Raw genomic sequence first — 27,615 nt, forward strand, 5'->3', positions numbered from 1 at the left:
CCTGACAGTGTTGGGCAGAGTGCTTGATCCACAGAGTTTTCATTTTCAATGGAGAGCCCACAGTTGTTGAGGTAGAGAAAGGTAAACATCTTTTTGTTTTGATTTGCATTTTGATTTCTGCCTAATTGTTTTTTGGTGGCTGCAGAATATTGAGAAATCATTCAGAAGAAGGCAAATAACCAACCAGGGAAGTTTGCTAGGGAAGAGATTTAAATCAGGACTGTGAGGGCTTTGAGTTCCTAAGCTGCCTTTAGCTTTATGTGGGACATTTCCCACTGTAGTAGGTGACTCGCCTACTACAGTGAATTTATGAGTAACTTTTTATCATGAAAAAGCCTCCATACAATAATGCAATGCCTTGGACAGCTCCACTGCCTCTCCTGTTTTGTAGTTGTGAATAAAGAAGGCCATATTAATATTAATTTCCTAGAAGCTTTTGATTTTTAAGATACTTCTGGAAATTAAAAGGAAGATGAGAAATTTGGGACAAAATTTAGATTATTCTGAGTATTTTGTTTTGATGATTTTTATTCTGAAGCTTTTGCATTTAGCTAAGAATATGAACGATTATTACTTTTTATTTGATAGTGCCAAAGGATAGCTATAATTTCCTTAAGGAAAAAATGCAAACATATTAAGAATCTTATTTGAGGTTATTTTATTAGTGTACATTCAAATATATAAAGATAACTTTTTCAAAATTGTATAAATTTTGAATTGCCACCATTTTATGGGTTTTTGTGTAAATAGCAAAGATGATAGCACTTGTAATAGCAAAATTATATTTTGATTAGTGGATATCAGAAACACTGGTTGTTCATATATGTCAATAACTTAGAATCTAAAGTCTGTCTGGATTCAGCTTCTGTGTTCATGGAATCTGGATTCTCTTAAGCAGGTGTTCAATATTGATTTTGTAATTTAATAGAAGATTTTTAGAAATTACTATTTTTGCTGCTAAATTTCAAGAGGTTTAGTCTGAAATGTTGACTTTCAAGCTGAAGAGTAACTTTGGTATGGGGCACCTGTTTCGGTCGGATGTTTGTGCATATTCCCTTGCTGTCTAGATAGGTTTGGTATGACTCGTAGGTTGTACTCTGTTTATGGTTTTGCCATTTTTATAATATAGTTGTTTTATACGTAATATCCTCATATAAATAATTTTAGACCTATTTGATGTTGATGAAGAATGTATAAACTATAAGGTCAACCAAGGGAAGGAGTCTGTTTGGATCCTGTCTCTTGTTTCTGTATGCTGCAGTAGTGTGCTAAATACACTCATTCTTATTGGGAATGGCTATTTCTCAGTTGATATTTCTAAAACTGAAAATGGGTAATCTTTTGGTTCAGATAATACTATTCATCAATAAGGACTGCAGTGGTAAGTGTAAGCTTTGTTTTCATTTTTTCAAGTGAACTCAGTTGAACTTTATTTTGGTTATAATCTTGTTTGCTAAGCAAAAAACTTTTAAGTCGTATATTCAGATTTGAATGAGTAGGTTGTACATACTGAAATGTTTTTCTGGTTAATCATAGATTCTTTGGATGGGAAGAGACCTTGAAAGGACCTGTAGTTTATCCTGCAACTTCAGTCAATATCCCACTTAAATCATCCCAGGTAGATAAAAATTTATCCTATTTTCATAAATCTTCAGAGATGTGGCAACCTTTGTAGATAATCTGTTCTGGTATTTAATTATTTTCTCTGTGAGGACAGTCTGCCTTCTGTCTAACCAGCATATACCTAGTGCTGTATTTGTATGTGTTCTCTGTTGCCCCATTCTCCATTTTTGAGTAAAAATATTTGCTTACTGTCATATTAAGGAGACTTTAATTCTTCATAAACTTAATAATAATAGCTACCCACGTATATGCTTTTATGCCAGCCACTGTTAAAAGTCCTTTGCAGATTGTAACTCATTTATTCCTAGCAGCAACCCTATGAGATTGGCGCTATTACTGTTCCCATTTTACATGTGATGAAATAAAGGCTCCTTGAGATTTAATGGCTTGCCCTCAAGGTTATACTCAGACATTACCTTTTTTTTTTTTTTTTCAGTTGTAGAATTCTGCCAAGTGGTAGGGATAGGATTCGAACCTTGGCATTTTGCAGGCAGTCTGTGCTCCGGTATTACCTCTGCTTGACTGTTGTGAACTGATTCTTCATCATGCTCTTCTCCAGATTAAACAGTGCTGGTTTATTTTATCCTTTAATCTGTCCTGTTTGCCATTCCTTAGATTATCCCTGTGGTTCTCTTATTAACCTTTCCTCAGTTGCTTTCTAGATGGGGAGCCTGGGACAAGCACCATTAAGGGTTACGTCTAATGCAGAGATTACATCAAGGTTCTTACATGCCCTTATTTTTTTCATTACAAAATTGTGTTCATAAAACAAAACAACCCCAAACCCATAAGATGCCTGAGTGCATTGCGGATAAATGGTTACCTATCTATCTTTTTCACGTAAAAAAGGACTTGTTATAAACCGTACAGGTCTATAGTTGATGGGGCGCCTGGGTGGCACAGCGGTTAAGCGTCTGCCTTCAGCTCAGGGTGTGATCCTGGCGTTCTGGGATCGAGTCCCACATCAGGCTCCTCTGCTAGGAGCCTGCTTCTTCCTCTCCCACTCCCCCTGCCTGTGTTCCCTCTCTCGCTGGCTGTCTCTATCTCTGTTGAATAAATAAATAAAATCTTTAAATTAAAAAACAAATAAATAAATAAATAAACCGTACAGGTCTATAGTTGAGAGATTGTTGCCCATTGAGGAAAAACGGAACTCCAATTTCAGTGCAGATGTCCATAAGCAAAGTCTGTTCAGATTCTCCCTGGTTTTTTACTGTCTTCTCTTTATGTATGTCTGTGTAAACAATATACTAAGTATATTTATGTATGCTTTAATTTGGTTAAATAGATCGATCCACCCTTTTTTTTAATTAAGACTTCATTTTTTTAGAGCAGCTTTAGATTCACAGCCAAATTGAGAGGAAGGTGCAGAAATTTCCCAGCCAGCCTCCCCCATTGTCAACATTCCCTCACCAGAGTGGTTCATTTGACAGTTGATCCACTCATTTTTTAAAATAACTAATAATTAGTGTTTACCAAGTACCCAGCATGAGCTAAGTATGTGAATTGTTTGAAACTCTCAACAACCCTGTGAGAGAGCGTCTGTTGTTAATGCTCTTTTGTGCGTGTGACTTTTGATATTTTTATGATGTTTCAAGCTTGTGGAAAAGTTGCAAAGATGATACAGGAACTTCTCTGTACCCTCATTCAAATTCACCAGTTGTTTTTGTTTTGCCCCAATTTGCTTTACCATTTTCTTTCACTTGAGTATATTTCAAGAAAATTTGAAAAAAGTGGGTAGACAGGCCTAATTTTAAAAAGAAAAGGGGGCAGGTGCCTGGGTGGCTCAGTGGGTTAAGCATCTGCCTTTAGCTCAGGTCATGATCCTGGGGTCCCGGGATTGAGCCCCGCATCAGGATCCCTGCTTAGCTTCTCCCTCCATCTTTGCCCCTCCCCCGCTCCTTCTCTTTCTCTCTCTCCAATAAATAAAATCTTTTAAAAAAATAAGAAAGGGAAGAATGTTTTGAATGTTGGTGTGTTTGATTTTAGTTAATCTTGTGATGCAAAGGAATCTCAAGGATGGATTGAGAGTGGATTTGGGGGTTATATGGTTTATTTTCTTCCCTAAATTCTGAAAAACATTCTTTTACCTGAGAATGACAAGTTTGTAGGCCCCTCCCTCATCAGCAAAAACCATGTCCTGGTATACACCTTTGTTGGGGACCTTCTTAGCACCTGGCGTGGTGTGTTCACACACAAGGGAGTCCTCAGAATATGATAGGAGTTAATGATGTATGGATGGTTATTTTTTTTTAAGTTTTATTTTTTATTTGAGAGAGAGAGCAAGCATGAGCAGGGGGAGGGGCAAAGGGAGAGGGACAAGCAGATTCCCCACTGAGTGAGGAGCCCGACATGGGGCTCAATCCCAGCACCCCAAAATCATAACCTGAGCTGAAGTCAGACACTTAATGGACTGAGCCACTCGGGCACCCCATATGGGTGATTATTATGTGAAAATAGGAGCCACAGGCCTGTTCATCACTGTGACTGAGACGTATTTAGGTGAAATACATATATTGAAGATCTTCATGTAGCATCAAGAAGCTGGAAGAGATCTAAGTGCAAGATGTACTTCCTTAAGAACCAGGTTGCAATTAATACAAATAGGTTTGCCTTATGGTAGGGGAATGAGTATAAATATCCTAACATGCTATTACCTTCCCCCAAAATAAACCTAAATTTTGGGAGTCTTTTCAGTTGTCATCATATAAGGAGACTTAGCTGACCCCATCCCATCCCACTACTATCTTCCAGCTCATCTTCAGCCTTTATTAAAATGGTAGCCAGTCATTTCATAAAAGCATGACCTGCAGAATGAGGCCTGTTCAGTTTCAGTAAAAGGACTATTAACTGTATTCTGATGTATGTAAAATACAGCACTTGTGGGCTTCTCCCCACCCCACCTCTTTAAGTGATCATCCAAGCTATGAAATATAGCTCCTTACTAAAGCTGATTGTAATAATTAAAAACACTTAGCTTTCATAAGGACGAGAAAATTATAAATTATTTGGAAAGCATTCTTTCCAGTCATGCATTATTGTTTCTGAGACATGGGCAGTTTTAAAGACTATAATACTATTCCTTTGCCATTTACATGTTAATAGAAGTCTGAAAAGTAAGATGCTTTTATGAAATTTTCAGGGCTGTGTTTATTTTATGTCAAGTTGTAAACAGCATTTTGTGACAGGTATTTTCTCTCTCTGTCTTCTATTGAGCTAATTAGTAATTTACACTCTAGTAGCATCTCTTCCAGCCTCACTGTGTGAAAATGCCTGCTACTCTGTGCCTTCCGTGCAGCCTGGGCTGGCAAATGATTGGGGACAGATGTTGGTTACCACATCAGAAGGATCAGGGATAAAATTTATTTTTGTATTGTGTTTTTATAAACATACAGGCTTTTGTATTTGCCCTGCGACTGCCCCGATGCCTACCCCACCCCCATTCAAATAGGAATGTTATGACCTCCTGTAATGCAGAGCTACTGTCCCTGATTCAATTTTGGATTGTTTTCTATTCTGTCCCCCACCCCCACCCCAACACTGTGGGATTTGGGAAGGATTAGCAGGGCAGTCTGGCAGAGTTTAGAGCCCAGGAAGCTGGTCTTCATTGCTCCCTCCCATTGTCAGAACACAGAGCTTCTTGTCATTGCCTTTAGAACCCAGCAATGCTTCTCATTGGGCAAGCTATGTGAGGGGTGGGAGCGGAGCTCTGTTGTTAGTGAGTTAGGAAGATGCTTTCGAACGATACTTGTATTCCTCCAAAGGAAGGAGAGGTCCTACCTTTGTGTCAGCTTTTTCAAAATGTAGCCATGAGTGACCAAAAGATAATTTATAGCCTGGCTTTAGCACTTTGTCACATTGGTGTTCTGCTCTTTCCTGCCCCCGCTCTATCTCTTTCTGCCAGTCTCTGATACTGGAAGGATGATGTGTAGTATCTGTCATGTGCTCACGTGCATTGGCCATATGGACAGATTAAAGTAGCAAGAGCTTTTGACTTTGAAATAAAGTCTTAAGGATCAGTTTTTTCTATGAAGAATATAAATTTTAATTGAGAATTAAAGGAAGCTTAGAGAGGAGTTTACTGATATATCAGTTTTGAGTCAAAACCTTTCTAGAATGCTAGATAATTTGTGGTACTTATTTTTACAGCTATGGATACTAATTTATCAGGATAATAAGGTCGGAGTCCCTGTTAGAGCTCATTAGAGTCTCCCTGACAAAAATTGTTACCTGGAGGTAGCCACAAAGAAAATTAGGTAAGAAAATGTGTGAATAGTTCTATTCAGCCATCATTGCTAATAGCATTATAATCATAAGCATCTAGCCATTGACAGTGAATCAGCATTTATGAACAGAAGACATCACGTTTATGTAAACATTTATAGACTAGGTAGTTGTGTTAGTGTTTTGTTTTCATAACCTAAAATGCCTACAGCATCCCTCTGGGTGGCATTGCTAGCATCTGCTGCTCTTATTCTCCTCTTTCTGTGTTCTAGTACAGCTACCTGTATCAGTTGTTTTAATGATACTGGGTATTCATGGCCAGACACTAATTATATTCTTGTGCTTTAACATCTAAAAGAGGTCAAAAGTCAGATTAATAAGCAACATTTCATATAAAACAAAATATTGAAGTGGACATCACACAGAGGGGTGTTATGAGTAAGTAAAGATGACAAAGTGAATACATGACTATGGAATTAAATATACTCTTTTAAAAGAAACATTTCTAAAATATATGGCATAGCTTGAAGAACTGATAACAATGCTTTAATGAAGAGATCAAACTCATTCGTGATTGGGGTCATTGTCTACTCCATGCTAAAATCCCGGATTGCTTAAATATTACCAGTCTCCCCAGTTATCCTATAAATGTGCTTCTTGAACTTTTTTTCCTCCATAGGCAGTTCAGCTTAGCCTATACCTAATACTAATTAAAAATCTATTTAAGGTATCAATTCAATAATCCTTATCATTTAAGTAAATATAAAATAAAATATACAATTGCCACTTCTTACCTATCAGATTGAAAGATGATGGTAGGTGGTAGAGGCTAAGGATGTGGGGTAGTTGAAACTCTCACACACTGTTGGTGGGAATATAAATTTCCTTGGAGGTAAATTTGGCAGTGTCTATTAGAATTTAAAATGTGTTTACCCTATGACCCTAGAAGTCTAGCAATTCCACTCCTAGAAATCTGTCCTATGGATATATTCATACACTTGCATGAAAAGTGTCAGTACAATAGCATTGTTTGTTATGGGGAAAAATGACACGTGACATTTCCACACAGTGGAACTACCATTAAGCTGTTAGGAATGCAGTGGATCTCTATTTGCTGATGTAGAAAGACCTCCACTGTTAAATTTTATTTTATTTATTTATTTTTAAATACACCTAGAAGCTCTTATTTATTTGTTTAAGTAATCTGTGCTCAGCGTGGGGCTCGAACTCATGACCCGGAGATCAAGAGTCACATGCTCTTCTGAGCCAGGCACATGCCCCTGTTAAATTATATTTTTATTTTTTAAATTATATATTTTTAGAAAGTTATGTTACTGAACAATATATGTAGAATATTTCTTTTCTCATAAAATGTGAGGACTGTTCCGTTTTTTCAGGGGAGGTATTCACTTTTTCCTCTGTGTACTACTATGGTGTTTGCTTTCAATAAGCCTGTGAGGAAGGGGTTCACTGACAACATCTTTACAAGGGGATCTTCTTCTTTTTTTTTTTTTTTTAATTTTTTTAATGTATTTTTCTTATATTATGTTAGTCACCATACAGTACATCCCCGGTTTCCGATGTAAAGTTCGATGATTCATTAGTTGCGTATAACACCCAGTGCACCATGCAATACGTGCCCTCCTTACTACCCATCACCAGTCTATCCCATTCCCCCACCCCCCTCCCCTCTGAGGCCCTCAGTTTGTTTCTCATAGTCTGTAGTCTCTCATGCTTCATTTGCCCTTCTGATTACCCCCCCCCCTTTGTTTATCTACAAGGGGATCTTCTGTAATAGAAAGGGAGAAGAAGGAAGCTGGCCAGAGAAGAGAACTGCTTCACTCATATGATATACATTAGTCAAGTATTTGAGTCAGAAGCGAGCACTGGAATGGCAGAAAGGGGGATATAATGGAATTTGAGACCATTTGGTGGAGGTTTTAAAGGCTCATGGTAAAGTCTGCATTTGATGTGAAAAATGATTTATAAAATGGAGATGATAAGAGTACCTAGTCCATTGGGTTCTTGTGAGTACTAAATTAAATAATGCGTGTAAAATGGTTAGAACAGTAACTGCGATATAGTAAGTGTTCATTATTAGCTATTATTGAATGAAAATACATTCTCTTTTGTAAGCCTGAATAAATTAACATATTGTCTTTTATTATGTGTGCTGATGATTCTGCTGACCTGTCTGAGGGACCACGTAGCTTGTGTGTTTTTCCAGCAGTACTGATGATTGGACCAACCATTTGTTTTTCTCTTTTGACCTTCCTACCTACTAACTCTTAGTATTAAAATCTGAAATACTGAAGGGTTATAATTTTAGAGCTTTAGACATATGATGTCTTACAAGTTGCTATTGGTTTTGTTTACCAATATTATCATGTATACTAGTTTCCTTTTGGGGTTTGTAAAAAAAAAGAGGGGAACAGGTAATTTGGGGGGGAAACATCATTTTCTGTGCCTGTGGGATGTGGAATAGATATGTCACTTTGCGCTGAATGTGTTCGTCAGTTTCTGTTAGCAGTGCAGTGTAATGAGCACATTAGCTACCACACCTACATTGGCAGCCAGCAGTCTGCTTGTGAATTCTTTTAGAAAACAGAAATCTGGCGAGAAGCGTTCCTGAGCAGTTGAAATATCTTTGGGGAAATTACATAGAACAAATAAAGTAGAAAAAAATTTCTCCTCCAAAAAGAAATTGTTTCACCACTGAAAGCCACAAAAAAAGATGTTTTACTTTACTTTACTTTACATTTATTTACTTCACTTTATAGTATATGTATTCTATTGTAAAATTTTTTTTCCTTTCCACTTCTAGTTAAAATGTATCTTAAAACATGCATCTTTTTGAGGTTTTAAAATAAAAACCTTCAGCAGAAATAACAATAAAAGTTTATATTTAAGCACAGTACTTGGCACTTAAGAAGTGTTCGGTTACTTTTATTGAATAAATTGATGTGTGCATGAATAAAAAATATTTTGAATTTTAACTTTATACCCTGTGATTTGGACACAGTTTAGCATTGGTGTATAAAGGCCTTCTGTTCAGCCTCCAATTCCATGCCTGTTTTCCTCTCCTACCCCACAAGCACCTTATCTAATGTATTTGATGTATGTCCTTGATTCTATATGCATCTTCCTAAAATGCTTAGTGATTTTTTTTGGTGTACTTATCTTTAATTCCAAAATTGTTCATGACACTACACTATTGCAGAATTTGGCTATAGAGTTCTCCCTGTAAAAATGCTATAGCTCTGGGCTGGAGTGTCTGGCTGGCTCAGTTCGTGGAGCATGTGTCTCTTGATCTTGGGGTCCTGAGTTTGAGCCGCACGTTGGGTGTAGAGATTATTTAAAAAATCAGATTTATAAAATCTTTAAAAAACAATGATAATATGTTTGAAACAATGAAATAAAAAAATCTTTAAAAAACAATAGCTTTTACTCTGGTTTTACTTTTTTCACTTGGCACTGTTTTAAGATCTATGAATGGTTTTGGATGTACATTTAGCTAATTGCTCCTACCTGCAGCATGCTATTCCATGGTGTGCATCCATTCCCATAGTGATGGGTGCCTAGGCTACCATAAACAGTGCTACCAATAACAGTCTTGTTTGTGTTCATCATGGACATGTTTGAGAATTTCTTTGGGATACAGACTCAGGAGTGGCATTGTAGCATAAACACTGTCAGGCTGCTGAGTGTACACACCTCACAGGCACTGTATTCTCCACCTCCCAACACTTGCTATTGTCCACAGTTCGAATGTTTGCCATTTAATAATGAATTTTCTAATTACTAGTGAGTTTGAACATTTCTTCATATTTTAGTTAACTGTTTCCCTTCTGTGAATAAGCATGAAAGAATATAGTATTAAAAAATTTTTCTACTGAAGTATAATTGATATATAACATTATGTTAGTTTCAGGTGTATAACATGATTTGCTATTTGTATATATTGTGAAATGATCACCACAATAAGTCTAGTAACATCACCATACAGTGTTATAAATTTTTTTTTTCCTGCAGTGTAGACTTTTTTTGTACTGTTTTGCTAATTTCCTTAGAGAATAGGTCTGGACATAGTATTTTATTATTGTTTTAAAAGTTGGAGGAGCTTTTGGTTATGCATTATATTTTGCAAGATATTAATGTATTTGCTTACACTTCAAAAAAGGAAGAACATCCTACTTTATGCAGAAGCTTATTGTTTTCTTCCTGATTCTAAGAGACTGAAACAAACATTTTTTAAAAATTTTATTTATTTATTCTTAAGTTTTACTTATTTAAGTAATCTTTACACCCCATGTGGAGCTTGAACTCACGACCCCGAGATCAAGAATCACACACTTTTCCAAGTGAGCCAGCCAGGCGCCCCTAAACGAACATATTTTTATGGATTCAACTCGAAAGCTGTGGAGTATGCTACAGTTAAACCACCTTGCTAATTAATCTATTCTCATTGTCTTCCTTTATGCTGAAAGGAGAGCAAGCGTTTTTACCAGAGTAGATTTGGTTGGGAGAGTGCTTCATTTCATTAGTTTAAAAAGATCTCCCCTGGCCACAAATTGGTAGACTATCAAAAAATATTAGCTCCAGTTATTTCCTATGTTTACAGCTTCCCTAGACGTCAGAAAACCGAGTAGTGGGCAACACCTCTCCACTTGTCTGTTTATTGAAGAGCCCAATGCTTGATCCTAAGCATGACCTTAATGCTCATTGACCATAAGTAGATAATATTAAATATGATGAACAAATACTATTTTATATGCATTTGCTATGAGAGGGCTATAGATGTAATTTTTACAGTACTTGGAGATAGAGAAGAGCATATTTTCTGAGATGCCATTTCTTAGGCTCTTAGAGAAAGCTGGGCAGCTGTTCAGATTTGCTGGTGAATCCCACTTCTATTTGTTTCCGTCTTCAGGAAAGGATAAATGCCTCTGATACAAAATGTTGACTTGTTTCAACAAATCCACAGTATTTGCGCTTTCCTGAGAAAACAATAGTCTCTTAAGCATTTTCATTTCTTACCAAAATGTGATGCAGTTAAGTTATTCTTTTGACTTTGGTTTAGCATCTGCTTGACTGTGTGAAAAAGGAATTTTAATTTGTGAAGTGATTGATGTAGCTGTGAACTCATAAACTGTGAACTTTCCCCAATAATACCGTATATGTTTAATTTTTTCCTTTTTTCCCCCCGGCTTTGAGGTTATGACTTTTGAGTAAGTATCTATCAGCAAAATATTATTTTGTGCTCTTAATTGTTTTCAAGCAAAGCCACACTCTATGCGAAGGTGTGCTGTGTTTTTTCAAATAACTTGATTTTGCTCTGTCTTGAAAATTACATTTTTTATTATTTTCTTTTTCCTCAGAAATCTTGCCTGGAAAATCATATTTTTAGATGTGATTTTAAAACATTCTTTTTTAACCTTTTCAAGAATCTTTTAAAATTTAACATTTATCAGTGCTACGATGCATGTAGCATAAAAAGTACCCTACCTGCTTTTCCTCTCCCCAACATTTGGCCTCTACAGGGGCCTCCATTTTCTATCCTTCCAGCTATTTCTTTTGGTATTTAATGCCACACTTTTAGGCAGTAGGCTTATGCTGCTATTTTTAAAAGTCTGTATAGCTCGTTCTCTAGACCTGCACAGCTCTTATTCTTGGATCTACCTTCCTTCATCTCCCTATGTTAGGATCCCTGTTTCCTGGACCCCACGTCTTCCCTCTTCGGTGTTTATACTTAAGCAATTCTTCCAGAAGGTTCCTAAGAAAAAGCTGCATAGGATGTACATTTGGGAATCTGCATGTATGAAAATGATTCCCTTTTCTGTCATACTTGATTTATAGTTTACCTGGGAATAGAATATAGAATAATTTGCTGAGTTTAACAGGAATTGCTCTATTGATTTTTAGCTTCTGTTGTTGCTAATGAAAAGTCTGATGATGTTCTGACTTTTTTTTTTTCTTTCCCCTCCTTGGTTGGAGGTGGTTTAGGAGCTGATCTTTGTCTCTGATGTTCTGAAATTTTATGATTATGTGCCTCACTGTGAGCCTTGTTTTATCTGCTGTGCAGGGCACACTGGGGTTCTACTCAATTTGGAAACATAGATTTTTCAGTTCTGGGAGATTTTCTTGAATTCTTAAGTTCTAACCAACCTCCCCCATCTCTCACTTGCCCTGTTTTCCTGTTCTTTCCCTCCTGAACTCTCTTTGTGTTTGGAATGTATGGACTGATGGGTCCTTTACTTTTCCTATCTTTTCTATTTCTCATCTTTTTTGTCTCTTTATTTTCTGGAAGATGTCTTGAACTTCATCTTCAGACTCTTCTAATTAGTTTCATGTTTCTGCTATCATATTTTTAATCTTCAAATTTTTTCTCCGAATGTTGCTTTTTTTTTTTTTTTTTTTTTTTTTTTTTAAGATTTTAGGTGTGCCTGAGTGGTGCAGTGAGTTGAGCATCTGGCTCTTGATTTCAACTCAACCCAGGGTCCTGAGATGAAGCCCTGCATCGGGCTCTGTGCTCATTGCGGAGTCTGCTTGTCCTTCTCTTTACCCCTCTGCCCCTCCGTGCATGCGCTTTCTCTCTCTCTCTCAAATAAATAAATAAAAATCTTTAAAAATAAAAAAAAGGAGGGATGCCTGGATGGCTTAGTCGGTTAAGCATCTGCCTTCGGCTCAGCTCATGATCCCAGGGCCCAGGGATCGAGTCCCACATCAGGCTCCTTGATCAGCTGGGAGTCTGCCTTTCCCTCTGCCTGCTGCTCCCGCTGCTTCTCTCCCTCCCTCACTCCCTCCTTCTCACTCTCTCACAATCTGACAAATAAATAAAATCTTTAAAAAATTAAAATTAAAAAAATATTTTATTTTTATATATTCTCTTCCCCCAACGTGGGGCTTGAACTCACAACCCTGAGATCAAGAGTCACATACTCCACCAACTGAGCCAGCCGGTGCCCCTCTGAATGTTGCTTTTAAATAGTCTATTTTTGTTTCATGGGTAGAATAGCTCTTCTCTGAGTATGTTAATTGTAATTTTTCTTCAGCCTCCTGCACCATCTATTTCCTTAAAATACCTTTACTTGATCATTTCTTTTGGTTTTTCATTTAGGGGATTTCCTTAAATGTATAACCTTGGATGTCTTACTCATGTTCCATAATGAACCACTGAAAAACTGAAAGCTGGATTTCCTGGAGTGAGGGCTTCTAAAGTTGACTGGTGGTATTACTCATTTTAAGGTAGTTAAGAGCTCATTTTTAGCAGTCACTATTTGTAGGTGTTTTTCTGTTGGCTAGTTCTTCCCTAGAGAGAATGCTCCCATCATCAGCTTACACCCCTGGTTGCAGCATTTGGGAAGCTGAGTGGGGAAAGAGCTGGAGGTATCTACCTGTCAGGATATCAACTTTCCCATAATTCCCATCTTTTTAGACTGCTAGGCCTGCCCCTAGTTGTCCTTGAGTCCAGAGTGTCTCTAGTTTCCAGAGTAGGCTTCCCATCCTCTGACCAGTGGCTGCTTGGAGTCAGGCTGGGAATCTTGGGGCAGAACTTTCACCCTGTTCTCCTTTTTCATCCCTGCCTGCTCTCCCCACTTCCGGAGGTATTCTGAGCTTCTCTGGTGTACCCCCAGCACAAGTCAGTTTGATCTGGGGTCCCCTTAGCATGCTGTTACGCTCTGCTGAATCACATAACTCCTCCATCTGCTTTCCAGTTTCCACAAACTTTATTGTAGTTGTTTCCTCTCCTGTTCTTCGTCCTTGCAGGTCTTGTTTTTGCTGCTGTTTCAGTGGAGTTCACGGAAAGAGCAGAGAGGTACATACAGGTGTCCAGTGCGTCATGTTTCACTGAAAATCCAAACTTACTTCTCTAATGCCCTGTTTCAGTACAAGACTTAATAGGTGGGTGGATGGCTAGTGGCAATTGCAAAATTTTGCCACAGTACAGAATTTTGGATAACACAAATTCGTTTTGCATTTTGCTGTCCTCATGGATTAATGCCTAACATGTAGCTTGCTAAAAGAGATTAATATCTGAGTGGCTTTAGGAACTTTACAGATAGAATAATAGAACTGTAGGTCATTAAGTAACTTAAATGTTCTTTTTAGGGACGTGGAAACAGACCCAGAGTGCAGAAGTGGCCTATTTATGTTTGCTTATCTATCTAGAACTGGAACTGAGTCTCTTCTCCAGTTGTCTTTTCCTTACCACTATGATTCTGTCTTCTCCCATTAAAGTAACTGGAAATAGAAGCCCTTTCTCTGTTGCTTATATGAACCAAATGTCCTGTTAACTTTGCATATGCTATAAGTTCGCAGTCATGAGTGTGGGGGATTTTTTAAAAATGTTTTTCTTTCTGTTAATTTTTAGGGTCCAGTTTTATTTTGGTGAACTTCAAACTTGAGAAAATGTGTATTTTACCATCTAAAGATGTTTCTGTTTTAAAGAATTTATAGTAAGCATTTAAAAAGTTTCTCTTTTTTCTTCCTCCTATTCCATTCCCAATAGGTTCCAGAAGTTCTTTGAGGGGGAAGGTGGAAACGCTTTCTTGAATATAATTATAGCAGGTGAAATAATTTAGAATAAATCAGGATGCCTGTTAAAATGTGAAAGTAATGTGGGAAAGGGAAGCAGGTGTTACAAAAATATCAACAGGTTTCTTTGGAGCAATCCTAGAGCACTGTCTTTACCAACTTTCCAAAACTCAGTTCTCAATTCTTCTTGTCTAAGGCTTCTTCCTCCATTTTACCCCATGGGACATTAATCTTTTTAAGATTTCATTTATTTATTTATTTATTTGAGAGAGAGAGCAGAGCAAGAGAGAGAGAGCATGAGGGGGGTGAGAGTCAGAGGGAGAGGGACAAGCAGACTTCCCGCTGAGGAGCTTGACATGGGGCTCGATTCTAGGACCCCAAGATCATGACCTGGGCCAAAGGCAGACTCTTCATTGACTGAGCCCTGGGACATAAATCTTTTGTCTTCTTTCCCCATTCCCTCCTATATTCTATACGTGGTACATTTGTCCACAGCACACTGCCAGATTCATTATATGTTGACATAGAATTCTTTGGTAATTTTCATTTCTATGTAAAATCTTTGGGGCAGAACCCCTACATTGTACTTTTGACTGAATTTACTTACATATTTATTGACTAAATTTACTTACATATTTATGGAATGCCTTCTTTGACTGAGGTGCTGGGTTCCTCTGTAGGTGCTAGTGTCTGTTGGGGTACATATTAGGTCTTAGATTCCTGATGGTTGGTATAAATTCACTTTTTCCCTAGTCACTATTTCCAAGCAATTGAAAGAAAGGGCTCCACCCCTTCCTTTGCGTCACATTGGTGGCTCGCAGTAACAGCTGGGAGCAGAGTGGGGGAAAGCCTGTTGTTTGGAAGCTCAGGAGTCTGATGTTCCCTTATGTGGAAAGTGAACATGTTGTAAGAGAAGTCCTCTGAGATTCCTGACAACCTCCAGGTTTCATGATCATAAAGAGGTGCTCCCAGTGAATCAATGACACCCTTTGTAAGAACTAACCCACAAAGAAAAATGTCTCTTAGGATTGAACGGAGTCCAATGGAGGTGTTTCCATAACTGAGCTAAACTTTGCATACATAATCCGAAGTAACCTAGTACACTTAGAATGATGGAGCATTGGTTTCATGTTTTGCTTTTTTTCCTCTCCCCCTCTTCTCCGATTAAGCAGTGCTTTCTTATTATACTTTGGAAATGAATTAACTTTTATTTTTTCTAATTTTTTTGTTGTGAAATATATTTTAAAACATGTACATTTTATTTTTAGATTTTTTTGAAGATTTTATTTTTTTTTAAACAGACTTTTTTTTTTTAAGATTTTATTTATTTATTCGACAGAGATAGAGACAGCCAACAAGAGAGGGAACACAAGCAGGGGGGTGGGAGAGGAAGAAGCAGGCTCCTAGTGGAGGAGCCTGATGTGGGGCTCGATCCCATAATGCCGGGATCACGCCCTGAGCCGAAGGCAGACGCTTAACCGCTGTGCCACCCAGGCGCCCCTGAAGATTTTATTTTTAAGTAATCTCTACACTCAGTGTGGGGCTCAAACTCACAACCTTGAGATCAAGAGTCGCACTCTCTACCAACTGAGGCAGCCAGGTCCCCCAAAACGTATGCACATTTTAAAGACCAGTGAAACAAAAGCCAATATAACCATCCTGTCAGTGTAAAAGTTCCCTGTGTGATGCTCCTTACACCCCACGCCAGGTTAACCACCATCCTGACTGTTATCAGGAAAGTTAGGATTTTGTTTTTTTTATTATGTTTTAAATTCTAAACTTGGAAATGGATCAGCTCAATAACGAGAGGCCTTCAATCTTCTTACATACATGTGTAATTTTTTACACAAGGTAATACTAGAAAAATAATAGATGATGCTATTATGCCATTGACTCTTTTGAGCACTTTCCACATCCTGACTCCCCAGCAGCTGTATGAGGTAGATGAGGAAACTGAGCCCCCGCTACGAATTGGGTCCCATTGAGATTCTAATCCAGCCAACCTGATGCCTAAACCTGCTCTCTTAACCACAACACCAAATTAGGGTATTGTTTTATAATTTGATACAATTTTATATTTTTAAGATCTGGGTTTATTTTGTATCTTGGAATACTTAAACCAGATAACAGGGTAGCCATTGAGCTCTATATTGTTTCTGCTAGAATTGTTTTGTTGGAAAGCTCCACAGGGTTTTGGTTCTTATCCAGTTCTTATCCAAACGCTCCTAACATCTCATTGCTTGGCATGGATAAATAGTCCATCGATTTATCTAAACCTTATTGTATGTTTAGTATTGTCCATTTTAGAGCCCCTTTAAAATATTTATTTTAATATTTAACATTTTGATATTAAATATTTTTAATAATTTGGATATAATGTAGAAGAATTTAATATTAAAATAATTTTAGTATTTTAATATGTATTTTATAAATTAACATTTTAAAGGGAATTTTCAGGGAAAACCAACAGTATCACTTTATGCTTATAGTATAGTGAATGGTGACATGTAAGTTAGAGTTAGCTTTAATTTTTAAAAGAAGAGCTGTGATTATAGGAAACATTTTTCTAATATTCAAAATTCTTACTTAAAAGATTTTCATGTTTGTAAGACACAGTAATATTTGGCACTTGTTTAGATATGATCTCCAAGAGATACCTTCTTTATAAAACTGTTATTGACGCTAGTGAATTTGTTTCCTTTGCAGTATTTTCTCTAAAAACAACTAGCTGCAGTGATAAGTCTTTCTTTCTTTCTTTCTTTCTTTCTTTCTTTCTTTCTTTCTTTCTTTCTTTCTTTCTTTCAGTAATCTCTATGCCCATTGTGGGGCTTCAACTCATGACCCCAAAATTCTACTGACAGAGCCAGCCCGCAGTGATAATAAGTCTTAATGTTTAAATTTTAAAATCAGAAACTGTTTCTGTAGGAGTGCAGATTTACAGCTCAGTCCCCTCTTGAACAAAGCATATAAAGTGCCTCAGGATATCGCTAACTGCCCACTAAATTTTACCACGGCACAAAACTTTACTTAAACCTCCTGTTCTTTGCCACTGATGTAGAGTTACTGGACTTGCTAATTCAAAGCAATTATCTTGGGCCTAGGTACTGCTGTTTTTTCCTTTGTGATCCTGGACTAGTCACTTAACAACCAATTCAAATATCCATTCTTCATCCATAGAGTGCCACTGGTACCTACCTCATTGTGAGAATTAACAGAGCAAATATATGTGAAAACCTCACTTAGCATGGTATCTAGTAGGAGTAAAATAAATGTTCATTAAATGTTTTCTTCTCATTAAAATTGCTGCTCTGTGCTGACAAAATTGTATAGTATTTATAAAACGTGCTTGGTAATGACAGCTAATGTTTTTAAAATGGTTTGAATGAATGCTGGCAGACTGAACTCTACCAATTAATACTATTTATTGTATGTGGGGAGTGGAAAAGTGGGATTAGATTTAAGCACAGTAATGGAGTACAATTCTGGTGTATGCTAGACGGAAGGCCATTTCTGTGGCTGCCACTGCGACTCTACAAACTAAATGGGATTTGGTATTGCTTTTGTTTGCATATCATCTGGGATGATTGGGGAGAACGCAAGTATATCTGCTCTTGCTTTTAAGTCATTTTATTTTTTGGTGAGAAGAAAGATCTTATGCCCTTTAATTCCTATAAGCTGTTAGTTAAGACCAGGATGTTATTTAACTAAAATAAAGATGCAGATACCAAACACATTTTAGGATTCTTTAGCTCCACAGGAAAGATCAGGTTCTTTTATCCTAGCATGCTCCCCCAAGCCCTTGGAATGTTCACATTATCAGTGTTTCTTCTCACCAGAATCAGGATCTGAAGTCTTTGCTATTTTGGGTCATAAGGAAAGAAGAGCTAACCCACGTGTAGCTCTCGTCCGTCTACAGTGCACTTGCACACACACTTTCTCATTTGATCTATGCGGCACCCTCGGAAAGGAGTAGAGCTGATGTTATATCCATTTACAAGTGAGAAGGTAGAGGTTCCAAGACATTAGTGAGTTGCCCAAAGGTTACACTGCTAATAAGTGGATAACCTGAGGCTTAAACCCAAGCCTTAGGATTCTAAATCTAAGGGTCTTGCACTCTTCCGTGTTCTTATGTCCCTTATAAATAAACAGACCCATTTAGTATCTTATTAGTAGATATGGAAGTCAATCGGAGCAGGTGGATTTCTAAAACTTTTTTTAAAGTTGTATTTATATTTATTTATTTATTTATTTGAGAGAGAGAGCGCGCACCTAGGGATGTGAGCATGAGCCGGGGGAAGGAAGTGGAAGAGGGAAGGAATCCCAAGCCGATTCCATGCTGAGTGCAGAGCCCTAGACTCCGGGCTCGATCCCAGGACCCTGAGATCATGACCTGAGCCAAAACCAAGAGTCCAGCACTTAACTAACTGAGCCACACAGGCATTTAGGGAAGAACATTTCTAATGTGGGGCTTGACCATCTTTTAGTCTGAGACTCTGGATCTCTTAGACATCATTGTATTGGTCCCAGTTTGTTTTTATTTTGGAAGGCTAAAACAATGTGAGGTGTTTTGTTCTAAAACAAACACATACATGTGGAGAGATGAAAAAAATTACAGTTTACAGTGATAAATGCCATGTGACGTTTTTGGGTTTTGTGGGGTTTGCTTTTTTTTTTTTAAGATTATTTATTTGAGAGAGTGCCTGAGCAGGGGAGGGCAGAAGGGGCAGAGCGAAAGGGAGAGAATCTTAAGCAGACTCTGCACTGAGCGTGGAGGGCAGTGCAGGGCTTGATCTCACAACCCTGAGATCATGACCTGAGCCAAAATCAAGAGTCAGATGCTAACCATCTGAGCCACCCAGGTGCCCCTGCCACGTGAAGTTTTTAATTGAAAATACTTTGTAAATATTAGAAAGCATATTGCCCAAGAAGTAAAATTTGAGATAAAGGTCAGTTTAAAAGAAGAGGTCCCGTACCAATAATTCATTCAACCAACAATATATATTAAGTCAATAAGACACAAGAATGAATGAGAAGCAATCTGTTCTCAGGAAGCTCATAGTCTAGGTTGACATTCCATGTATAGTGTATAACACAGCTTCATAAACCCATGGACCACATTTCTATTTAATGGTGAAAAAGCATTTTAATAAACAGCTTCTAAGAAATCAGTTCATTTGGCAAGTGAACTTAGATTTTATCACCTAAATTATCCAGAGCCACGGTCAGAGTACATAAGTGCAATCCTAGCACCCTTTGTGTTTCACAGAAAACCATAAATCTGTCCGTTTTGAAGTTTCTGTGCAGAGATCCTAAATTTGAACTTAAACCATTAGGCAGAGCCATTAATTAATGGCAACTAATAACTTAGAATCTTTGAACTTAGAACAGTTCAAGGTTCAGCAGACCTTGAACATTTTTGTTCATGCTATCCATATTGTGCTCTGAAATGTAAAGTGTTATATGTTTCTTTTTACATTATTATTTTCTCTGGGTGGTATGTACAAATTGTGGAATTTCAAATTTGAGTGGGCCTGGAGATCACAAAACTCTTGAGTGGCAGAGTGTGGACTGAAACCCAGGTTTGCTGATATCCAGCCTAGCTTTCTCTCTTCCTGCCAGTCTGTGCCAGACTCCTAATTTAGCATCCAAGAGACATTTAATTGTGGTCTTAAAATTTTACATGAGATTTCTTTATTTAGTGGTGGATGCATCTAAAATTTTTCCTTATTGTATGAGTTTACTCTGCCTTTGTATCTTCCAAGCCTTCTGGCTTATTTTTACTTTGATTAGATATGACTGATCAGGGGCGCCTGGGTTGCTTAGTTGGTTAAGCATCTGCCTTAGGCTCAGGTCGTGATCCCAGGGTTCTGGGATTGAGCCCCACGCTGGGGACTCCCTGCTCAGTGGGGAGTCTGCTTCTCTCTCCCCCTCTACCCTCCCTCTGTTTGTGCTCTCTTACTTGCTAACTCTCTCAAATAACTAAATCTTAAAAAAAAAAAAAAAGAGATGACTGATCATTCATAATTTCAAAAATTACTTATGACGTTGACTTTAAAATATGTCATTTTTTTAGACTTTCTACCCAACTACAGAGAAAGCATTGGTTTCTGAGCCATTGGTTCTTCAGCAGTGACAGTGAAAATATGTTTCCACTTCAAAACAGACAGCATTAGTTGTAGCTTCCTGGCTTATCACACCTTCCTTGTCCGCTCTCAGGGCTGTCTTAAGGCACCCGAGACATAGGTGTAGAAGCACTTTGAAAACCATGAAGTACCATAACAATATGTTGCGTGCATGCATTCATGCATGACTCTTCTGATTAATTGTATACTTGAGACGTTTTGTCATAAGACATTTTACTACATGAGTTTATAGATTGTAATAGGCCAAATATGTGAGTGGGTCAAGGAAAATACTTAAATCCAGCAAGGCCTTGCTGGTAGTAAAATTATAGACTGAATGGGTGGTAGGAAGTAAGGCTAGAGTGTTAGCGCCTTAGAATATGGATAGAAATGCCAGATTTGAACATTTCTTTGTTTAGTATCCAGCCTATTCTTTCATCAATATTTACTGAGCACCTAGTAGAGACTAGGCATAGTTTTAGACATCACCGATGTTCACAATAAATAAGACAAGGTACTGTTGTCCTCCAGGAGTTTACAGGGGAAGACAGTTATAGACAAGGTATAACATAGGATAATAAATGTTTGTATTTTGCGATGTACCACATAACTGACCTTGCCAAGAAAGGTATAATCTTGGTTAGATTTTTTTCTAATTTAAATGTATTCATAGTCTTGTGATCAACTTTTTAAACTGTAAAAAATAATATTATAAAATATATACTTAAAATATTTTGAGATATATAACACATAAACTATATTTTAAAATACATAAATTATGGTTAATGTATGTTGAATCCTAGTTATATTTAATATTCAGTTACATTTATTTGAGATATATATAAAATAATATGTATATATTTAGATACCTTAATTACCTAATGAGATACCTAATTTAGATAACCTGAATTACCTAAAATATGAGTCTACTCTACTTGGTGAGCCGTCTGAGCATCCCCTTTCTGACTACATTAAGATTAGAGAGCTCTTCGAGGAGGGCACCACTGCTGTCACTTTGATGTTAGTCTTTGATTCTAGTGTTTCTTCAGAGCAAAAACCTGATTTTGAATCCTAGCTCTGCCACTTAGTAAGTATGGAACTTATTTGTGCCTCCGTTTCAATGTCTGTGAAATGGGAATAAAGATAATACCTAACTCATCGTTGTGAGAAGTGAATGAGTTAATACGTGTGAGAGTGCCTAGACGAGTGTCTGGCACACATTTAAACTGTATAAATGCCATCAGCAGCTATCATCATCATTGTTATTTGACAGAATAAGGTGAGGAAGGTTTTCAAGAATGGACTTTCTCCTCTCAAGCCCTGAAAATTGCTCTAAAGGTAGAAAGATAAAAAGAAGGGAAGGAAGGGAGCTAAACCTTCGTTGATCATCTGCTAATGTGCCAAGCAGTGACCTAGCATTTACCTACACTCTCAGTTAGTCCTTACACCCGTGCCCTGAAGTATATTAAGGAAACAGGCTCAGACAAATTAAGGAATTTGCTTAAGGTCTTGTACTAGTTAGTGGCCACCATGATAACGGGTCTTTGCTACTCTGTATCCTGTACTCTTGCCTTGCATGACACCAGAAAATGTCGGAATTCAGCAAGTTTCTCTAGGAGGTAAGCTTGAAATGTGCTTGTTAGGTACTTTATTTTTAAGGACCATTTAAAGGATGTCATCAACGTTTTTAGTTTGTTCCTGCCGTAGTGATTTGTTTTATGTATCTGTGATTCCACCCCTCCCCATTCCAAAGTATATTGCAGTAGTTTAAATGATGTAAGTGGAACCTAGATGGCAAATATTTGGACACACGGAGTCTTATTAATAGTTTTCAGAATTAAGCTGACTTATAATTTCCCAATTTTCAAGATCACTTTGTAATTATTGAAGTCATTACTCCTGAAGTTAATAGCTGTTTCATAGGGCTTTTAAGCCTAAACTCCACATAGCTACATATCCTAGGTATTGATCCTCTTTGAATTTATAAATAAAATTCATAAAATTGCTTTTCTTTTGCTGTATATTAGCCCAACCTTATCAGTTGTTTCCCCCGTAGGTAATAGAGAAGAGGAAACCTAATCAATGGCTGTGGAATGATATGGAAGAAGATGGAAAAAACTTGTTTAATGGGTAAGAAATAAAACTATAATAAAAAGATTAATGAAAATTATTCATAATAGTGTTATATATGGCCAATCTGTAGTAAGTGGCCAAAATTGGTATACCATTAGGGTGAATGATCAGTCACTGTATTTGTCTTATCCCCATTCTGAACTTTCACCACCTGCTTCCTTCTTAACCGTTGTGAATTTCTCAGTCCTGTGAGTTAACTTAAGCTAAGAGGGGACACAGCTATATTTGAAGATAAAGTTAGGATCTGGAGACTAGCAACCATACTAAAAAATAAGTTTAGGGTAGGTCTTGAAGCTTATTGGTGATTGGATTCTCATTTTCCAAATACTGCTAGCTGCTGAGAGTTTAGGTTTACTGTGGGGATCTTGTTCATTTAGGCAAGTAGAGGTTGTGTCCATGGAATTCCAGAAAGCCCGATAAAACGTGTGACTAAATTTATGAGGAATAAAATGTTTTAATCCTATACGTCCATACATTCTTATTGTCAATAATTCAACCATTATAGATAACCAAAACCCTCTCCCTAAAACTTAGCCCCCTCTCAACACTATAAGTGTATGATACGTATTTGTGCAACCTTCTTCTTTGCCTAATGATTAAAAACTTGGGTTTAGAAGCCAGACTGTTTTTGACTAGGCATCATTAACTTGACATTTGGGCAACTTAATTTCTTAATGAACTTAATTCCTTGGGTATGACTGGGGACAGTAAAATTCCTGTCTCATCGTGATGTTGAGGATTAATTGGATAATACATCTAAAAAACTTGGAATAATGCCTGAAACATACTAAGTGTTCAATAAATGTTAGCTATAATTGTCATATGTACTCCAGTTAGCATCTTTATGTGCCAGCCCTCCACAGACGAATCTTTTTTGGATATACTGCCGGAGTTAAGCCATCTTGGATAAGGTTAATCCTGGTGGCAAGGATTTTTAAAGTTTTCACGAAAGGGTTCTTTTTGGCTTCAAGCTTCGATTCTCTCAGAGTATGCTGCTAGGCTTTGTGTGGGAACAGAGTCCTACATCTTCAGCTCTTACTGTGTATCTCGTGGTGTATGTATGATGCTTACAGATCTGCATGAATAAAAGTTATCTTCTGGCTGTGATAGTTTTATCTTGCCCATAGAAGTATCTGTGTTAAAGAAGGATGCATGATTCTCTTGTTTCTAGATAGATATGTCAGATTTTTCTGTTAGGATTCCTTCAGTCTATTTTGAAAGACCAGTCTCTTTCGGTTTCTTTTTTCTTGTTTCACAGAATTGTAGTAATTATGAAAATGTCTTTGATATCTTTTCCATGGCTTGTCAGCACTTTTTCATGTTGTGCAATTGCCTATTTTTAGGAAGGAAGGCCACTAAGATAGTCATCTCTTCTCAATATTTTCCTCCTTATTGTCCTGGGGCCTTATTAGATTATTATGGACCATTCTCTCTGCTGTGACTATTTGAGAAGACTAATATATAAAAACAAGTTAACATTTACTGAATACTTCTTATGTGTCAGGCACTGTTTTAAGTGCTTTAGCCACTTATCATTATCTCATTCAATCCCAGCATCGACTTATGAGGCAGATACTGTTACTATCTTTATTTTAAAAGTTCTGGAAGTTGAGGCACAGATGAAGTAACTTGCCCAAAGTCACATTTCAAGTGGCAGCTTTGGGATTCAAACCTAGGTCCTCTCTGTTCCAGAGCCCGTAACTGCTGGCCCAGTTAATAAACTCGTATAAGGTTATTTAAGGTGGGTGTAAATTTAAATAAGACAATTATGGACTCTGGGAAACAAACTGAGGGCTTCAGAGGGGAGGAGGGTGGGGGAATGGGATAGGCTGGTGATGGGTATTAAGGAGGGCACGTATGCATGGTGCACTGGGTGTTATGCGCAAGTAATGAATCATGGAACTTTACATCAAAAACTAGGGAAGTACTGTATGATGACTAACATAATATTATAAAAAAATATTATTAAATAAATAAATAAGACAATAAAGCCAAATATTTCCTGAAAAAGTCACCATAACTAATCTGATTTTGCTTGCCTGTGGGAAGGAAAATTTGAAATCATGTATCTTCTTAAGCATGGGGAAAATGATGATGTGAGATGATTATCCATAAATAATTATTTGTCTTGGACCATCCTTAAATGAATACAGTTGTTTTGCTTCTTTACGAATCATTTGCAGTAGGTAGAAAATCACTTATACCTAGCTAAGGACCGATATATATGTGTTTAAAAGGGACTACAATGAGTTGATTTGTAAATTGCCATTTAGCTGCTATTTGTAGAAATGGGCTCTCAGAAAGATTGAACTGTGCCAACAGTTCGGAACTGATTAGTTATTGGAAATTGTTCTTTTGTCCTGTTAAATAATATTTGAATGACAGCAGAAAGTTATGCAAGGAAAGGAAAGGCAGGAGAAAGGTGACTTATGGGTCTTATAATTAGAATGTCACTTAGAAGTAATGGTCTAAAAAGTCAATATACATTAACAATCGACACTTGTCTAGGAACCGGAAGGAGTTATAGTACGTGGTTTTTGTTCTGGGCTGTGTCATTGGCTTTTTTTTCTTCACATAGCAATTCATTTCCCGTTGAAATATGGTAAAGTAGAAAGGGTAAGCAACATTTAACATAACAACAACACTGATAAAATGTTTTGGCTTTCTTTAAAGTGTGGCCACACGTGGTCAGCGATGTTTTCCTCTCTCCTCTCCATCTTTTTTAACTCCCATTTCCTGTTTGAGAATCCCTTCTAGGTGTTGGTCAAAACTATGGCTTTTAGCATGCATCTCTTTTACAACAGTGTCTTAGTGAGTGGTTTGGGGACCCCTGAGACTCTTTCAGGAGTCAAAACTATGTTCATAACAATACTAGAACATTATTTGCTCACAGGTATGTAGTGGAGTTTTCCAAAGGCTACATGGTGTGTAACCAAGTGAATACAGAAACAGATAGGAGAATCTGGCTGTGTTCCTTAATCCAGACATTGAAGAGATTTGCAGAAATGTAAAAGAAGGCCACTCTTCTCCAGATTTGCAGTGAGAAGCACTAAGGTTTGTTGCTATGTTAGAATGTAACAGTGACCCCAGTCTAGGCCAGAAAGTCATGGTGCTCCTGTCTAGTGATTGAGCAGATTACGAGTGGTAGGCAGTGCCCACCATGCAACATCTCCCTGTACATTCTAGGGACATCCTGATAGACTGAGGCTATGTCTCCTGATCTAGAGAAGTGAAACTTTTGCTCCTTTTTCATAATTGTGCTGGAGGGTCTATTCCAGATTATAAGGAGCTGTGGAAATCTAGAGAAAGGAGGGCTTGACTTTAGTAGGAACACCATCCAAGCTTGCCAGTGACCCCACTGGTAATGTGCCATATTTGGAGTGTTCTTTGTATTGGTTGCTCCCAACTTTGGGAGGACCTAAAGGACCTTTCAGGACAGCCTTTTATTTGACTGTATTAATTGAGCATCCAAATGTTCCAGCCATGTTCTAGGGACTGGAAATAAGTCAGTGAACAAAATAAAAACAAACATGTCTGTCCTCATGGAGGTTCCATTCCAGCTTCGGAGTTCTTTGCTGTAGTCACAGCTCCTCCTTCAAGGAGGACTCTCAGAGTTGGTGATGGCCATTGTGGTGCTCAAGCCTGTGTGTCTTGAGCAGTGACTGGTAGTTCTCAGTGGCTGGCTGCTAAGGATAGAGTGGAAACTGCTTGACATTTTGTGATCTTTTTTATTATAATTTTTATTTTGAAGTACCAAATGGCTTGGGATTTTTCAAATGGTACATGGAACAATAAAGGTGGCCTATCTAATCACCCTTATTGTGGCTATTTGAATCTTGTTTTCAAGTTAGTGCCCCTTTTGTCAAGAAATTTAACTTAGGGGCGCCTGGGTGGCACAGCGGTTAAGCGTCTGCCTTTGGCTCAGGGCGTGATCCTGGCGTTCTGGGATCGAGCCCCGCATCAGGCTCTTCTGCTATGAGCCTGCTTCTTCCTCTCCCACTCCCTCTGCTTGTGTTCCCTCTCTCGCTGGCTGTCTCTATGTCTGTCGAATGAATAAATAAAATCTTTAAAAAAAAAAAAAGAAATTTAACTTAAAAAAATTAAATACCAACTCATGTTAAATTTATTCTAATTGTTTTTCATTATTTGAAGAAAAATGTTCGTACATGGACAAGATTTTCCTTACCTGGTGAGTTGCTCCTAAGACCCTGTAATTTGTTTAATAGACTTTTATACAGAAAGAGATTACTTGGCTCATTAGATTGAGTCACTTAATATGACTTGAAGGTTAACTAATGTGGCCATCAGACTCCTGCTCACCGGCTGGACGTCTATCATATCACTAACTCCAGTTGTTTCCACATGCAGACGAATGGGAATATCATTAGAATAGTAATGGAAAAAGAAACTGACATTCAAATTGTGAGTGACCAAAAATTATCTCTAATTTTAATTTTTAAGATACACTTTAATAGAAACTCTTTTTTTTTTTAATTGGGTGGCATTGTGACCTTCCCTTTATTGTAGGTGTTAAAGGAGCTTTTTTTTTTTTTTTTTAAAGATCTTATTTATTTATGTGACAGAGAGAGGCAGCAAGAGAGGGAACACAAGCAGGGGGAGTGGGAGAGGGAGAAGCAGGGAGCCCAATGCGGGGCTCGATCCCAGAATGCTGGGATCATGACCTGAGCCAAAGGCAGATGCTTACTGAGCCATGCAGGTGCCCCTTAAAGGAGCTTTTTAATCAGAATGCACCAAATGGCTGTTGTCTGTTCAGCATCGCTACCTGCCAGGTATCCATTCCCCAGCTGTGCCTGGCGTTCCAAAGACCAGAACATCTAGGGTTCAAATAAAATCCCTCTCTTCTGCCAGTGGGTAAGACATAGTCTGCTACTCGGGGCGGAGATGGGGGAAACTGAGGGGTCCAATGAACCTTTTTTTTTTTAATCCCTTAAATCCCACACGTTACCTCTACCTTCAG

The 27,615-nt window shown here is 37.7% G+C and overlaps 1 protein-coding gene across 4 annotated transcripts in view; it reads left to right on the plus strand.

Annotated features, from left to right (window-relative positions):
- USP49 (ubiquitin specific peptidase 49) overlaps positions 1-27,615 on the plus strand; it is an 85,735-nt gene that overhangs the window by 10,807 nt on the left and 47,313 nt on the right. For 3 of the 4 annotated variants that reach the window (XM_045776989.2, XM_045776990.2, XM_045776992.2), the window contains exons 2-3: positions 1,537-1,618; positions 22,561-22,634. The gene's annotated coding sequence lies outside the window, so the exon portion shown is untranslated. The remainder of the gene's footprint in view (positions 1-1,536; positions 1,619-22,560; positions 22,635-27,615) is intronic. The other variant, XM_045776991.2, reaches the window with a different exon arrangement.

This window comes from Ursus americanus, chromosome 29 (genome assembly GCF_024610735.1).
Source record: "Ursus americanus isolate L20-20 chromosome 29, mUrsAme1.1.p, whole genome shotgun sequence".
NCBI classification, from domain to species: domain Eukaryota; kingdom Metazoa; phylum Chordata; class Mammalia; order Carnivora; family Ursidae; genus Ursus; species Ursus americanus.